The sequence below is a fragment of the Bubalus bubalis genome, chromosome 11 (assembly GCF_019923935.1).
Source record: "Bubalus bubalis isolate 160015118507 breed Murrah chromosome 11, NDDB_SH_1, whole genome shotgun sequence".
NCBI lineage: Eukaryota > Metazoa > Chordata > Mammalia > Artiodactyla > Bovidae > Bubalus > Bubalus bubalis.
The window spans coordinates 79,237,886-79,254,066 of NC_059167.1; positions in this window are offsets into that span (position 1 = coordinate 79,237,886).

The window sequence follows — 16,181 nt, forward strand, 5'->3', positions numbered from 1 at the left end:
ACTTAAGAGAGAAAAATTTTAAAAATATGAATAATTATTATTCAAAGCTAAGACTCCAGATTTTTTTGAGAGTAGTGACCAAGGAACCATTATATTATTCTCTTAGATCCTTTGGTCATTCTCCAAATATGCATTTCCATACGAGACCATAAAGCATGACATTCTGCCACAACTTTGGTTCCAGTTATAATGACTCTCATATTCACAGTTGATGACTTGGTGCTTCAAGGTATGGAAAGAGATACCATCTGTACTTATTAATGTCTAGTGTTACTTTGTTCTTGGTTTATACTTAAGAATGAAGAACTGGGTAGTGGGATGGACTTCTTACATCATTGTGTCCCTGTTCTCCACAAAGTTTCTTCCTGAATGGGATTCTTGGCCAGTAGTCTGGCCATGTGGACTTACCATGTTACTTGGCAGGCTTCTTTTTAGGATGAAAGAGCAGGGAACTGATTATTAGCTTGTTTCTTCCTCTCCTTTCCACCTAATATCAGTTTGAAGGTGGCTTAGCTCTGTTACTTCCCTGGTAGCTCAGACGGTAAAGCGTCTGTCTACAATGCGTGAGACCTGGGTTCGACCCCTGGGTCAGGAAGATCCCCTGGAGAAGGAAATAACAATCCACTCCAGCACTATTGCCTGGAAAATCCCATGGACAGAGGAGCCTGCTAGGCTACAGTCCATGGGGTCGCAAAGACTTGGACACGACCGAGCGACTGCACTTCATTTAGTACGCTAAGTATTCACAGGAAAAATCAGCACTCCAGGTATTTTATTTCAACCTTAGTGAACATCAGGTGCCCACATACAGGCCAGCCTGCTATGTGTCTCAAATGTAAGTCCAGCAGCAGGGGGACTAGTATAAATATTCCACACAGTGACCTTCAGTTTGTCCCCATGTGCTGTCCCTCCTGCCCTCCATCACACTTTTTCTTTCTCAGTCAGAATCTCTAAAGGTTCCTAAGGAGTAAGTTTCCTTCACTTGCATGTCCAGTAAAATCTTCTCATAGCTCATTCTGGGCTGTGCTTTCTCCCTCTCTGTCTCACCCATCAGAATGCTCGCATCTACTTTTTGTCTTATGGGAACTGTTGATATCTTTCAACTTTTTATTTTTTCCACATTATGGATTTAGTATCATCCTGCTTATACTTGTAAATTTTATCCCAGTGGGAAGTTTGGTTGGAAAGGAGGAGAGTACATATGTTTGATCAGATATTTTGAATCCTATAAAATTTCTTTTTTAATATAAATTTATTTATTTTAATTGGAGGCTAATTACAATATTGTATTGGTTTTGTCATACATTGACATGAATCTGCCACAGGTGTACACGTATTCCCCATCCTGATGCCCCCTCCCACCTCCCTCCCCATCCCATCCCTCTGGGTCATCCCAGTGCACCAGCCCCAAGCACCCTGTATCTTGCATCGAACCTGGACTGGCGATTCATTTCACATATGATAATATACATGTTTCAGTGCCATTCTCCCAAATCATCCCACCCTCGCCCTCTCCCACAGAGCCCAAAAAACTGTTCATCTGTGTCTCTTTTGCTGTCTCACATACAGGGTTACTGTTATCATCTTTCTAAATTCCATATATATGCATTAGTATACTGTATTGGTGTTTGTCTTTCTGGCTTACTTCACTCTGTATAATAGGCTCCAGTTTCATCCAACTCATTAGCACTGATTCAGATGTATTCTATTTAATGGCTGAGTAATATTCCGTTGTGTATATGTACCACAGATAAAAGGAAAGACATAAGCATCTGAATGCAGAGTTCCAAAGAATAGCAAGAAGAGATAAGAAAGCCTTCCTCAGCGATCAATGCAAAGAAATAGAGGAAAACAACAGAATGGGAAAGACTAGAGAACTCTTCAAGAAATTAGAGATACCAAGGGAACATTTCATGCAAAGATGGGCTCGATAAAGGACAGAAATGGTATGGACCTAACAGAAGCAGAAGATATCAAAAAGAGGTGGCAAGAATACACGGAAGAATTGAACAAAAAAATCTTCAAGACCAAGATAATCACGATGGTGTGATCACTGACCTAGAGCCAGACATCCTGGAATGTGAAGTCAAGTGGGCCTTAGAAAACATCACTACGAACAAAGCTAGTGGAGGTGATGGAGTTCCAGTTGAGCTATTTCAAATCCTGAAAGATGATGCTGTGGAAGTGTTGCACTCAATATGCCAGCAAATTTGGAAAACTCAGCAGCGGCCACAGGACTGGAAAACGTCAGTTTTCATTCTGATTCCAAAGAAAGGCAATGCCAAAGAATGCTCAAACTATCACACAATTGCACTCATCTCACATGCTAGTAAAGTAATGCTCAAAATTCTCCAAGTCAGGCTTCAGCAATATGTGAACCGTGAACTTCCTGATGTTCAAGCTGGTTTTAGAAAAATCAGAGGAACCATAGATCAAATTGCCAGCATCCGCTGGATCATGGAAACAGCAAGAGAGTTCCAGAAAAACATCTATTTGTACTTTATTGACTATGCCAAAGCCTTTAACTGTGTGGATCACAATAAACTGTGGAAAATTCTGAAAGAGATGGCCTGGCTATTATACACCAGACCACCTGACCTGCCTCTTGAGAAATCTGTATGCAGGTCAGGAAGCAACAGTTAGAACTGAACATGGAAAAACAGACTGGTTCCAATTAGGAAAAGGAGTACGTCAAGGCTGTATATTGTCACCCTGTTTATTTAACTTCTATGCAGAGTACATTATGAGAAATGCTGGACTGGAAGAAGCACAAGCTGGAGTCAAGATTGCCAAGAGAAATCACAATAACCTCAGATATGCAGATAACACCACCCTTATGGCAGAAAGTGAAGAGGAACTAAAGAGCCTCTTGATGAAGGTGAAAGAGGAGAGTGAAAAAGTTGGCTTAAAACTCAACATTCAGAAAACAAAGATCATGGCATCCAGTCCCATCACTTCATGGCAAATAGATGGGGAAACAGTGTCAGACTTTATTTTATGCGGCTCCAAAATCACTGCAGATGGTGATTGCAGCCATGAAATTAAAAGATGCTTACTCCTTGGAAGGAAAGTTATGACCAACCTAGACAGCATATTGAAAAGCAGAGACATTACTTTGCCAACAAAGGTTCGTCTAGTCAAGGCTATGGTTTTTCCTGTGGTCCTGTATGGATGTGAGAGTTGGACTGTGAAGAAAGCTGAGCACCGAAGAATTGATGCTTTTGAACTGTGGTGTTGGAGAAGACTCTTGAGAGTCCCTTGGACTGCAAGGAGATCCAACCAGTCCATTCTGAAGGAGATCAGCCCTGGGATTTCTTTGGAAGGAATGATGCTAAAGCTGAAACTCCAGTACTTTGCCCACCTCATGCGAAGAGTTGACTCATTGGAAAAGACCCTGATGCTGGGAGGGATTGAGGGCAGGAGGAAAAGGGGACGACTGAGGATGAGATGGCTGGATGGCATCACTGACTCGATGGACATAAGTCTGAGTGAACTCCGGGAGTTGGTGATGGACAGGGAGGCCTGGCGTGCTGTGATTCATGGGGTCACAAAGACTCGGACACAACTGAGTGACTGAACTGAACTTTCTTACCCATTCGTCTGCTGATGGACATCTAGGTTGCTTCCATGTCCTGGCTATTATACACAGTGCTGCAGTGAACACTGGGGTACATGTGTCTCTTTCAATTCTGGTTTCCTCAGTGTGTATGCCCAGCAGTGGGATTGCTGGGTCATATGGCAGTTCTATTTCCAGTTTTTTAAGGAATCTCTGCAGTGTTCTCCATAGTGGCTGTACTACTTTGCATTCCCACCAACAGTGTAAGAGGGTTCCCCTTTCTCCACACCTTCTCCAGAATTTATTTCTTGTAGACTTTTGAATAGCAGCCATTCTGACTGGCATGAAATCATACCTCATGGTGGTTTTCATTTGCATTTCTCTGATAATCAGTGGTGTTGAGCATCTTTTCATGTGTTTTTTCGCCATCTGTATGTCTTCTTTCGAGAAATGTCTATTTATTTCTTTGGCCCATATTTTGATTGGGTCATTTATTTTTCTGGAATTGAGCTGCAGGAGTTGCTTGTATATTTTTGAGATTAGTTGTTTGTCAGTTGCTTCATTTGCTATTATTTTCTCCCATTCTGAAGGCTGTCTTTCCACCTTGCTTATAGTTTCCTTTGTTGTGCAAAAGCTTTTAATTTTAATTAGGTCCCTTTTTTTATTTTTTAGTTTCATATCAACTTTCAAACTGACCATATGATTTGGTCTTACATGTGAAAGAAAATCTATCAACAGGATCAAGAAGTAAATAGAAGCACAATGGAGAACTGATTTCAAACTGGTACAAGTCAACGGCGTGCTCAGAAAGAAGGAAGTTGTTTTGACCTTGTCAAAAGGACCCCAGCTGACCAGACTTTCATTTCAGTGGAGAATTTCTCTGCTTAATTTTTTCAGCATTAGGTTTCAGTGTTCTCTATGCTAAAATAAGTTGGGTAGGGAAGTCTTTCCCCTTTACAGTTGTATCTTATTATTAGACCACAGAAGGAGTGCTCCTTGAATGACCGACGCTCTCTCCTACCTGCATGGGACGCTCTCTCCTACCTGCATGGGATGCTAATTGCTTTGCTGTGTTGAGTGTCTGTGTCAATTTACCGCTGTGTCCTCTGTACCTACAGAAGTTATTCTCGTTCCTGCTCTCCTGGCTTCACTCCTTCCCTCTTTATTGAGTTTATGTAAGTGTGCTCTTCTTTTTCTCACAATTCTTTCCAGAATCATTTGTACATGTGCTATATTTTCTTACTGTTAGAATGTAGCTCAGGTTTCTCTGCAGATACTCCTCTGTTGACATTCTCCTTAGTGTGAGGTCCCCTTAATTTGGCACCGTATACCTGTCTGTTCTGACAATTGACAACTGGAATGGGATTTTCCCTTTGTGCATATAAACATGTGGTGCCCAAGTCATTTTTTTTTTATGGCTTTAACAAATATCAAAGTTGTTCACCTGGATGGAGTCATATTTAGACTTTCTGACTGACAAAGAAAATTGTTGTTTTTTATTAATTTGCATTGATTAAATAATTAACATTACATGTTCCATTCTGATGTTAAAGTCCCTGATCTAATTTACTCTTTCCCATTTAGCACCAAACAAAGCAATAATCTCTCCCCATCCCATATCTGCTATGACACTCATATCCATCCTTCCTTTTTTGAGTGTGATGCTCACTGAATCACCTGAGTCCAGCAGGGAGCCCAATCACAGACTTTTAACATTTCTGTCACTTCATTGCATTATTTTTATGTCTCCTACAGAAGATTTGAATATTATTCAGATTGTCTCTGTATCTTAATAGGAAAATTTGCCTATTTATATTTGTGTTTACATGCATTTATTGTTCCAGCTAGTATTTTTAACTACTTGAAGCAGTGTCTTTGTTTGGTCCAAAGTACAATAGACCAGGTGGATTATAAACAACATGGATTTATTTGCTTCTCACCATTCTGGAGGCTGGAAGTCTGAGGTCAGGGTGCCAGCATGGTGAGTTTCTGGTGAGATCCCTTCTCTGGTTTACAGACTGCTCACTTCTCTTTGTAGCTTCACACGGAGAGTAGAGAGAGAATCAGCCTGTCTTGCATCTCTTATAAAGGCACAAATCCCACAGCGAGGGCTCCACCCTAATTGCCTCTCAAAGACCCCACCTTCAAATGCAATGACATTGGGGAATTAGAGTTTCAACATATGAATTTCATAGCAAATAATGATGACATTTGAGATTATAGAATGCTCCCTTCTTGAAATTCTTTATTTAGATTTGGAGTCTGAGCACTTTCTTGGTTCTCTTCCTGTTATCAGTTGCTCCTTCTTAGTCTCCTTTGAGGGGTTTTCCTTCATCCCCTTGATCTCTAAACATTGGAATCCCTCAAGAATTTATTCTTAGAACTCTTTACTTTCTACCAACAATTTATTTCCAGCCAATTGTATCCTGTCTCTTGGCTTTAAAAACTATTTAAATATCAGCATTTATATCTGAAACCCACCTGACTCCTCTGATTTCTGAACTTGTATATTAAATGATCTATCTGACATCCCCATTGGGGTATCTTCTTGGTATATCTCTAGGTGATCTCCTGATTTCCACCACTCCAGCTACTTCACCCTCCATACCTCCCAGCTGCTTTTTGTGAATTCTTCCTTGTTTAGGAAAAAGGCAGCTCTGTCTATGAGTCTCTAATCACCTTGGTCAGAAACCTTGAAGTTGCCCTTATCTCCTCAATTTTTCTCATATCGTCATTTAATCTGATAGGAAAGTCAATTAGCTCTTTCTTCAAAGCAGGCCCAGAATTGACCACTTTTCACTTCCAACTCTGCTCTTACCTGATCAAAGCCACTCTCATGTCTTGCCTGGGGTGGCAATAATAATCCTACCTGATCTCTCTTCTTTCCTTCTTGCCCCTCTTCAGTCTGGTCTCCACCCAGTGGAGTGAGTTTTTGAGAACATAATTCAGATCATGTGGCTTCTGTGCTCACAACTCTCCAGTGGTTTTTCATCTCACTGAGATGAAAAGCAGATTCTTACTACAACCTGTAAGACTACTCCATCTGGTTCCCTGCCCCCTCTCTGACATCAGTCACTGTCTCCTCCTTACTCTCTCCACCTTCACCATATTTGATGTTGCTCTGACATGGCGATTGCTTTCCTGCCCTGGGGTCTCTGCAGCTCTTCTTTCTGTACCTTGAGTGCTTTTCCTCCAGGTAGCCACCTAGCTTATTCTTTCACTTCATTCTGGCCTCTGCTCAGGAGACAAGCTTGAAACATTATTGTGGCACTTGAGGGTGGTAATAGTTGGAAAAAAGAAATACAAAGTGTTACTCAGAAAATGAATTCAAAAGCTGTATTGAAAATCTATTCTACATTAAGCTCCCTACATACAAATGAGTTCCATTCTGAGAGCGTGTACACAACTCTAATTTGTTTTTAAGTCCAACAAAGCTAGCTTTGTCCAACTAAGCAATTGATTATATAGTACTGTACTGTAATAGGTTTTTACACAAATACTTTTCACACAAATATTTATATAATAATTATATTATATTTTATTAAATGGTATTTAATATTTATTTATTAATATTTATTTATGATATTTAATATATTAATTTATTTACTATATTTACTTAATGTTTATTTGTTATATTTATATTTATTTATTATATTTATTTAATATTAATTAATTAATTAATAATGTTTATTTAATAAAAATACTTTTCACACAAATAATACATAAAAGACAAGTACAAAAATTAAGAAAACAAAATAAAATTACAGTACCTTAAAAATTATACCAGATATGTGAACTGACTTAAGTGACTGGACATAAGAATGTATATTGCATCTTTGAAAGTTTGAAACTTGAAGGTTCGTATACAGGGGACTTAATTATTATGAGGCATGGTGTTAGCATCAATAGGTCATCAGGATGTACAACTGGGTTCCATAACTCAAGTTGCAAACTGTATACTATTACATATAGAGAGGAGAGATAGGTTAATAATATATTCATATGTCCTTTAAAATTTTGAAATGCATAGTATAATAGAACACTTTACCTCATATCTCCCAAATTACTTCCACCTGTCTGTCATCTCCTACTCTTATTTTCGTCTAGAAAGTGTCTCTAGTCTTTAGTCTGCTCCCAACCCAATATCTCTACATTACCTCTGATAACATTCCTTTCTATCATTTCTAGGAAAAAGACAAAGCAATTTTGTTCTCATTAATTTTTTGTCTGACTGTTCTCTGTTATAAGAAATGTCTCCTTATTTCTGGATTCATGTTGTACTATTTCATGTGCCACTTTGCATATGAACACACACACATACACACATGTCCTTGTCTTTCCTATTATACTGCAACGTCTTGTAAGTATACAGAGCTGAATTCAGTTTTTAAGGTTTAAAGACTTAGAAAAAGATCTCACTCATAGAAAACCTTTGATAATTTGTTGTGGACTTATTTTGAAATAGATTGGAAAAATTACGTTCAACTTTGAAGATGCAATTTGACAAAATAGTTTAAGATAGGAGTTTCCATTAAATGACATTTTGAAGAAGGAATAAGTATACTTAAAAATCCCCATCCAAGCCGACAGGTCTTTTGTTCCTAATAATTTGTAGATGGTCCTCAGGAGAGAATGGAGGGCTAGTGGCTGCCAATGAGCTAGTTGACCCAACAAATTTGGACCACTAGGGGGCACTCTCAGTTCAGTTCAGTTCAGTTGCTCAGTAGTGTCCGACTCTTTGTGACCCCATGAATCACAGCACACCAGGCCTCCCTGTTCATCACCAACTCCCGGAGTTCACTCAGACTCAAGTCCATCGAGTCAGTGATGCCGTCCAGTCATCTCATCCTCTGTTGCCCCCTTCTCCTCCTGCCCCCAATCCCTCCCAGCATCAGAGTCTTTTCCAATGAGTCAACACTTCGCATGAGGTGGCCAAAGGACTGGAGTTTCAGCCTTAGCATCATTCCTTCCAAAGAACACCCAAGACCAATCTCCTTTAGAATGGAATGGTTGGATCTCCTTGCAGTCCAAAGGACTCTCAAGAGTCTTCTCCAACACCACAGTTCAAAAGCATCGATTCTTCAGCACTCAGCTTTCTTCATGGTTCAACTCTCACATCCATACATGGCTACTGGAAATATCATAGGTTTGACTATACAGACCTTGTTGGCAAAGTAATGTCTCTTCTTTTCAATATGCTTTCTAGTTTGGGATATCAGGATCTTTTCAATCCAGCATGTTGTCACTCACAACAAAAATGTGGTTCTATCGTAATTGAAAAAGACACATGTACCCCAGTTTATTGAAGCACTATTTACAATAGCTAGGACAAGGAAGCAACCTAGACATCCATTGACAGATGAATGGATAAAGAAATTTTGGTACATATGCACAATGGAGTATTCAGTCATTTCAGTTGCTCAGTCATGTCCGACTCTTTGTGACCCATGAACTGCAGCATGTCAGGCCTCCCTGTCCATCACCAACTCCTGGAGTTCACACAAAGTCACGTCCATTGAGTGGGCGATGTCATCCAGCCATCTCATTCTCTGTCGTCCCCTTCTACTCCTGCTCCAAATCCCTCCTTCCCAGCATCAGAGTATTTTCCAATGAGTCAACACTTCGCATGAGGTGGCCAAGGCACTGGAGTTTCAGCCTTAGCATCATTCCTTCCAAAGAACACCCAAGACCGATCTCCTTTAGAATGGACTGGTTGGATCTCCTTGCAGTCGAAGGGACTCTCAAGAGTCTTCTCCAACACCACAGTTCAAAAGCATCGATTCTTCAGCACTCAGCTTTCTTCACAGTCCAACTCCCACATCCATACATCACCTCAGGAAAAACCATAGCCTTGACTAGACAGACCTTTGTTGGCAAACTAATGTCTCTGCTTTTGAATATGCTATCTAGGTTGGTCATAACTTTGCTTCCAAGGAGTAAGCGTCTTTTATTTTCATGGCTGCAATCACCATCTGCAGTGATTTTGGAGCCCCCAAAAATAAAGTCTGACACTGTATCCACTGTTTCCCCATCTGTTATTTCCCATGAAGTGATAGGACCAGATGCTATGATCTTAGTTTTCTGAATATTGAGCTTTAAGCCAACTTTTTCACTCTCCACTTTCACTTTCATCAAGAGGCTCTTTAGTTCCTCTTCACTTTCTGCCATAAGGGTAGTGTCATCTGCATATATGAGGTTATTGATATTTCTCACGGCAATCTTGATTCCAGCTTGTGTTTCTTCCAGTCCAGAGTTTCTCATGATGTACTCTGCATAGAAGTTAAATAAGCAGGGTGACAATATACAGCCTTGATGAACTCCTTTTCCTATTTGGAACCAGTCTGTTTTCCATGTCCACTTCTAACTGTTGCTTCCTGGTCTGCATATAGGTTTCTCAAGAGGCAGGTCAGGTGGTCTGGTATTCCCATATCTGTCAGAATTTTCCACGGTATATTGTGATCCGCACAGTTAAAGGCTTTGGCATAGTCAATAAAGCAGAAATAGATGTTTTTCTGGAACTCTCTTGCTTTTTCGATGATCCAGAGGATGTTGGCAATTTGATCTCTGGTTCCTCTGCCTTTTCTAAAACCAGCTTGAACATCTGGATGTTCATGGTTCATGTATTGTTGAAGCCTGGCTTGGAGAATTTTGAGCATTACTTTATAAGCATGTGAGATGAGTGCAATTGTGTGACAGTTTGAGCATTCTTTGGCATTGCCTTTCTTTGGGATTGGAATGAAAACTGACCTTTTCCAGTCCTGTGGCCACTGCTGAGTTTTCCAAGTTTGCTGGCATATTGAGTGCAACACTTTCACAGCATCATCTTTCAGGATTTGGAATAGCTCAACTGGAATTCTATCACCTCCACTAGCTTTGTTCGTAGTGATGCTTTCTAAGCCCCACTTGACTTCACATTCCAGGATGTCTGGCTCTAGGTCAGTGATCACACCATCATGATTATCTGGGTCATGAAGATATTTTTTGTACAGTTCTTCTGTGTATTCTTGCCCCCTCTTCTTAAGATCTTCTGCTTCTATTAGGTCCATACAATTTCTATCCTTTATCGAGCCCATCTTTGCATGAAATATTCCCTTGGTATCTCTAATTTTCTTGAAGAGTTCTCTAGTCTTTCCCATTCTGTTGTTTCCTCTATTTCTTTGAATTGATCACTGAGGAAGGCTTTCTTATCTCTTCTTGCTATTCTTTGGAACTCTGCATTCAGATGTTTATATCTTTCCTTTTCTCCTTTGCTTTTTGCTCCTCTTCTTTTCACAGCGATTTGTAAGGCCTCCTCAGACAACCATTTTGCTTTTTTGTTTTCCATGGGGATGGTCTTGATTTCTGTCTCCTGTACAATGTCACAAACCCCCGTCCATAGTTCATCAGGCACTCTATCTATCAGATCTAGACCCTTAAATCTATTTCTCATTTCCACTGTATATTCATAAGGGATTTGATTTAGGTCATACCTGAATGGTCCAGTGGTTTTCCCTCCTTTCTTCAATTTAAGTCTGAATTTGGCAATAAGGAGTTCATGATCTGAGCCACAGTCAGCTCCTGGTCTTGTTTTTGCTGACTTTATAGAGCTTCTCCATCTTTGGCTGCAAAGAATATAATCAATCTGATTTCGGTGTTGACCATCTGGTGATGTCCATGTATAGAGTCTTCTCTTGTGTTGTTGGAAGAGATTGTTTGCTATGACCAGTGCATTTTCTTGGCAAAACTCTATTAGCCTTTGCCCTGCTTCATTCTGTATTCCAAGGCCAAGTTTGCCTGTTACTCCAGGTGTTTCTTGACTTCCTACTTTTGCATTCCAGTCCCGTATAATGAAAAGAACATCTTTTTTGGCTGCTAGTTCTAAAAGGTCTTGTAGGTCTTCATAGAACCATTTAACTTCAGCTTCTTCAACATTACTGGTTGGGGCATAGACTTGGATTACTGTGATATTGAATGGTTTGCCTTGGAAACAAACAGAGGTCATTCTGTAGTTTTTTAGATTGCATCCAAGTATTGCATTTCAGACTCTTGTTGACCATGATGGCTACTCCATTTCTTCTAAGGTATTCCTGCCCACAGTAGTAGATATAATGGTCATCTGAGTTAAATTCACCCATTACAGTCCATTTTAGTTCGCTGATTCCTAGAATGTTGACGTTCACCTTTGCCATCTCCCGTTTGACCACTTCCAATGTGCCTTGATTCATGGACTTAACATTCCAGGGTCCTATGCAATATTGCTCTTTACAGCATCAGACCTTGCTTCTATCACCAGTCACATCCACGACTGGGTATTGTTTTTGTTTTGGCTCCATCCCTTCATTCTTTCTGGAGTTATTTCTCCACTGATCCAGTAGCATATTGGGCACCTACCAACCTGGGGAGCTCCTCTTTCAGTATCCTATCATTTTGCCTTTTCATACTGTTCATGGGGTTCCCAAGGAAAGAATACTGAAGTTGTTTGCCATTCCCTTCTCCAGTGGACCACATTCTGTCAAACCTCTCCACCATGACCCACCTGTCTTGGGTGGCCCTACACGGCATGGCTTAGTTTCATTGAGTTAGACAAGGATGTGGTCTGTGTGATTAGATTGACTAGTTTTCTGTGATTATGGTTTCAGTGTGTCTGCCCTCTGATGCCTTCTCACAACACCTACCATCTTACTTGGGTTTATCTTACCTTGGATGTGGGGAATTTCTTCATGGCTGCTCCAGCTAAGCTCATCCACTGCTCCTTACCTTGGATGAGTGGTATTTCCTCACTGCCATCCCTCCTGATGTTGAATGTGGAGTAGCTCCTCTCGGCTTTCCTGTACCTGCACAGCCACCGCTCCTTGGTTGTGGGGTAGCTTCTCTCAGCCGTTCCTGTGCCATCGCAGCCTGGCACTCTTGACCGTCACGCCCCTGACCTCGGACACGGGGTAGCTCCTCTTGGCCGTTCCTGCACCATCGCAGCCTGGCACTCTGGGCCGACGTGCCTGACCTCAGACGTGGGGTAGCTCCTTTATAAAAAGGAGCACATTTGAGTCAGTTCTAATGAGGTGGATGAACTTAAAACCTATTGCACAGGGTGAAGAAAGCCAGAATGAAAAAGACAAATATCATGTATTAATGCATCCATATGGAATCTAGAAAGATGGTGATGATGAACCTATTTGCAGGGCAGCAAACAAGACACATACATAAAGAAGAGACTTTTGGTCACAGTGAGGAAGGGAGAGGGTGGGAAGACTTGAGAGAGTAGTACTGAAATATATACATTACTATATGTAAAATAGATAGCCAGTGGGAATTTGCTGTATGATACAGGGAACTCAAAGCCGGTGCTCTGTAACACCCTAGAGGGGTGGAATGGGGAAGGGGGTGGAAGTGAGGTTTAAGAAGGAGGGGACATGTATATGCCTGTGGCTGATTCATGTTGATGTATGGCAGAAACCATCGCTAGAGTATAAAGTAATTATCCTCCAATTAAAAATAAAAAAATAAAGTATATATTCAACAAGGACCCACTGTAGTGCACAGGGAAATCTGCTCAGTATTCTGTAATAACCTAAGTGGGAAAAGATTTGAAAAAGAATAGATACATGTTTATGTATAACTGAATCACTTTGCTGTACACTTCAAACTAACATAACATTGGCAAGCAACTACACTCCAATAAAATAAAAATTAAAAAAATTGTAGTTCTATTAGAAGTAGTAGAAAATGAGCATTCTATAGGCAAATAGCAGTTTCTTCTGTACTCTCAATTTAGGCTATATTGGAGAAGGCAATGGCACCCAACTCCAGTACTCTCGCCTGGAAAATCCCATGGACGCAGGAGCCTGGTAGGCTGCAGTCCATGGGGTTGCTAAGAGTCGGACACGATTGAGTAACTTCACTTTCACTCTTCACTTTCATGCATTGGAGAAGGAAATGGCAACCCACTCCAGTGTTCTTGCCTTGAGAATCCCAGGGACTGGGGAGGTTGGTGGGCTGCTGTGTATGAGGTTGCACAGAGTCGGACACGACTGAAGTGACTTAGCAGCAGCAGCAGCAACAGCAGCAAGACTCATGTAGTTTTTTTGTTTGTTTGTTTGTTTAGTGATATTCATTTTTGAGATACTGTATTCAGTCTACTTCCCAGTTTTGTTGACTTTGCTTCCTAAAAGTCCTCTAGAAGATGTCTCAATTCCCACAACCCAATTCACCTCCACAATCCTCATTAAAAAATCCATCTCAGTCTCTTGCTCAACACTTGACACACCCCGCCACTCTTCCATGTAGTCCTTTTTCCATAGTGAGAGCGATTTTGCCAGAGTGCAGATGTTAGCATGTCAGTCGCCTGGATCCCCATTTACTCTTAGGACAAAGAAGAGCTGCCTCTCCAACTTCATTTCATTATGTGTTCCTAATCTCTCTGTCTCTATCTCTCCCTCTCTCTTCAACAATACTAATTTTGTCAAAGGCACTATTTTCCTCTTATATAACCCATTCATAGAAATTTTAGGTGATTTTCTTATTTTTTTCTTTTCCTAAAATTCTTTTCCTTGCTTCAAAAGAGTTAAAAAAAAATAGTAAATGCCTACTCATTCTTGTATACTTGTCCAAGAGTCAGTAGCTAAGGAAAGCTTTGTGGGTATTTTTAGAATTATAGACCTCTGCATTTTCAGGTTTGTAATTTATTTTTATTTCTTTCATTATTTGTTTAAGGTCTATTTTTAATCCTACTCTGTGATCTCCTTGATGATAGCGTACATACCTGTGGTTTTTCATTCTTGAAAACTCAGCATCAATGTGTCTTAGGCATTTGCTGTTGTTGTTTAGTTGCTAAGTCGTGTCCGACTCTTCGTGACCTCGTGGACTGTAGCCTGCAAGCCTCCTCTCCCCATTTGATTTCCAGGTGAGAATACTGGAGTGGGTTGTCGTTTCCTCCTCCAGGGGATCTTCCTGACCCAGGGATCGGATCCACATCTCCTACATTGGCAGGTGGATTCTTTACCACTGAGCCACCCAGGAAGTATCTTTGGCATTAGCATCATTCAATTTCCTTCTTCTTTTCTATCCATTAATGTGTTCTTTATTTTAAGCCTCCTCAAAAAGCTATGCTAATATTTAGTGAAAGAAGTAATCTTCAGAGGTTTATGGATAAATTCTTGGAGTATAGTGGGGATTGGCAAAGGATAGCCACAGGGCAAAGTAGCTTGATACTTATGTTTATAAATAAAGTTTTATTGGAAGACAGCCGTGCTCATTTATTTATGCATTGACCATGGATGCCTTGTGCTATACCAGCATAGTTGTAGCAGAGACCGTATGACTTCAAAACCTAAACTATTTACTATTTGACCCTTTATAGACAAAAAAGTCTGCCAACCTACAGGGCGTAGGAATTACATTAGAATTTTTCGATTTGGATTTTTTGTTTGATGACAACAAATTAAATAATTTCTATCATATTTCTAATATTTCTAATCATATGTGGGCCAATTTAGGATACTCCCCATCTTCTAATTAAAGACAAATGGAATAATGACACTTTACAAATAAAAGCATCATAGGTCTTTAAATGGATAAAAGTTTTAAGAATATTTTTTAAACATTTAAAAAGTTTGAATGTATCAACATGCAATTCAATAGAAAAAAGAGTAGCAGTAAATCCACAATATTTTTTTCAGTGCTGAATTTTTGATGCTGTGTTCAATAATAGAGTTATATAATGCTGACTTAAATAGATATTTTTGAATAGAAGTAAAAATACTGGAAATCACTAATTACAGTAATTCAGACAATAGTGCGGAGAAGGCAATGGCAACCCACTCCAGTACTCTTGCCTGGCTAATCCCATGGATGGAGGAGACTGGTAGGCTGCGGCCCATGGAGTTGCTAAGAGTCGGACACAACTGAGCGTCTTCACTTTCACTTTTCACTTTCATGCATTGGAGAAGGAAATGGCAAATCACTCCAGTGTTCTTGCCTGGAGAATCCCAGGGACGGAGGGAGGGGGGAGGGGAGCCTGGTAGGCTGCCATCTATGGGGTCTCACAGAGTCAGACACGACTGAAGAGACTTAAGCAGAAGCAGCAGCAGCAGACAATAGTGCATTAAGCTCCAAATCATCTTAATTAGGTGAATTATTGAATGACACACTCTATAGCTTTCTTCTAATGAGATTTCACCACCTCTTTAGTTTCAGTAAAATATCACTTCTCACATTAATGTTTTAATATGAATTTTATTAATTTTGTATTTTATATGCATGAGCTTCCTTGATAGCTCAGTTGGTAAAGAATCCACCTGCAATGCAGGAGACTCTGGTTCTATTTCTAGATCGGGAAGATCTGCTGGAGAAGGGATAGGTTACCACTCCATATTCTAGAGCTTTGCTTGTGGCTCAACTGATAAAGAATCCGTCTGTAATGTGGGAGATCTGGGTTTGACCCCTGGGTTGGGAAAATCCGTGGAGAAGGGAAAAGCTACCCACTCCAGTATTCTGGCCTGGAGAGCCCGACATAGTTCATGGGGTCGCAAAGAGTCAGACACGACTAAGCGACTTTCACTTTGGTGATTAAGAACTGTGAACCGAAGATGTTTACACTTAACCTAAGTTTTGTATGAATAAAGGTGCTATAATATTTTTAAAATAGTCA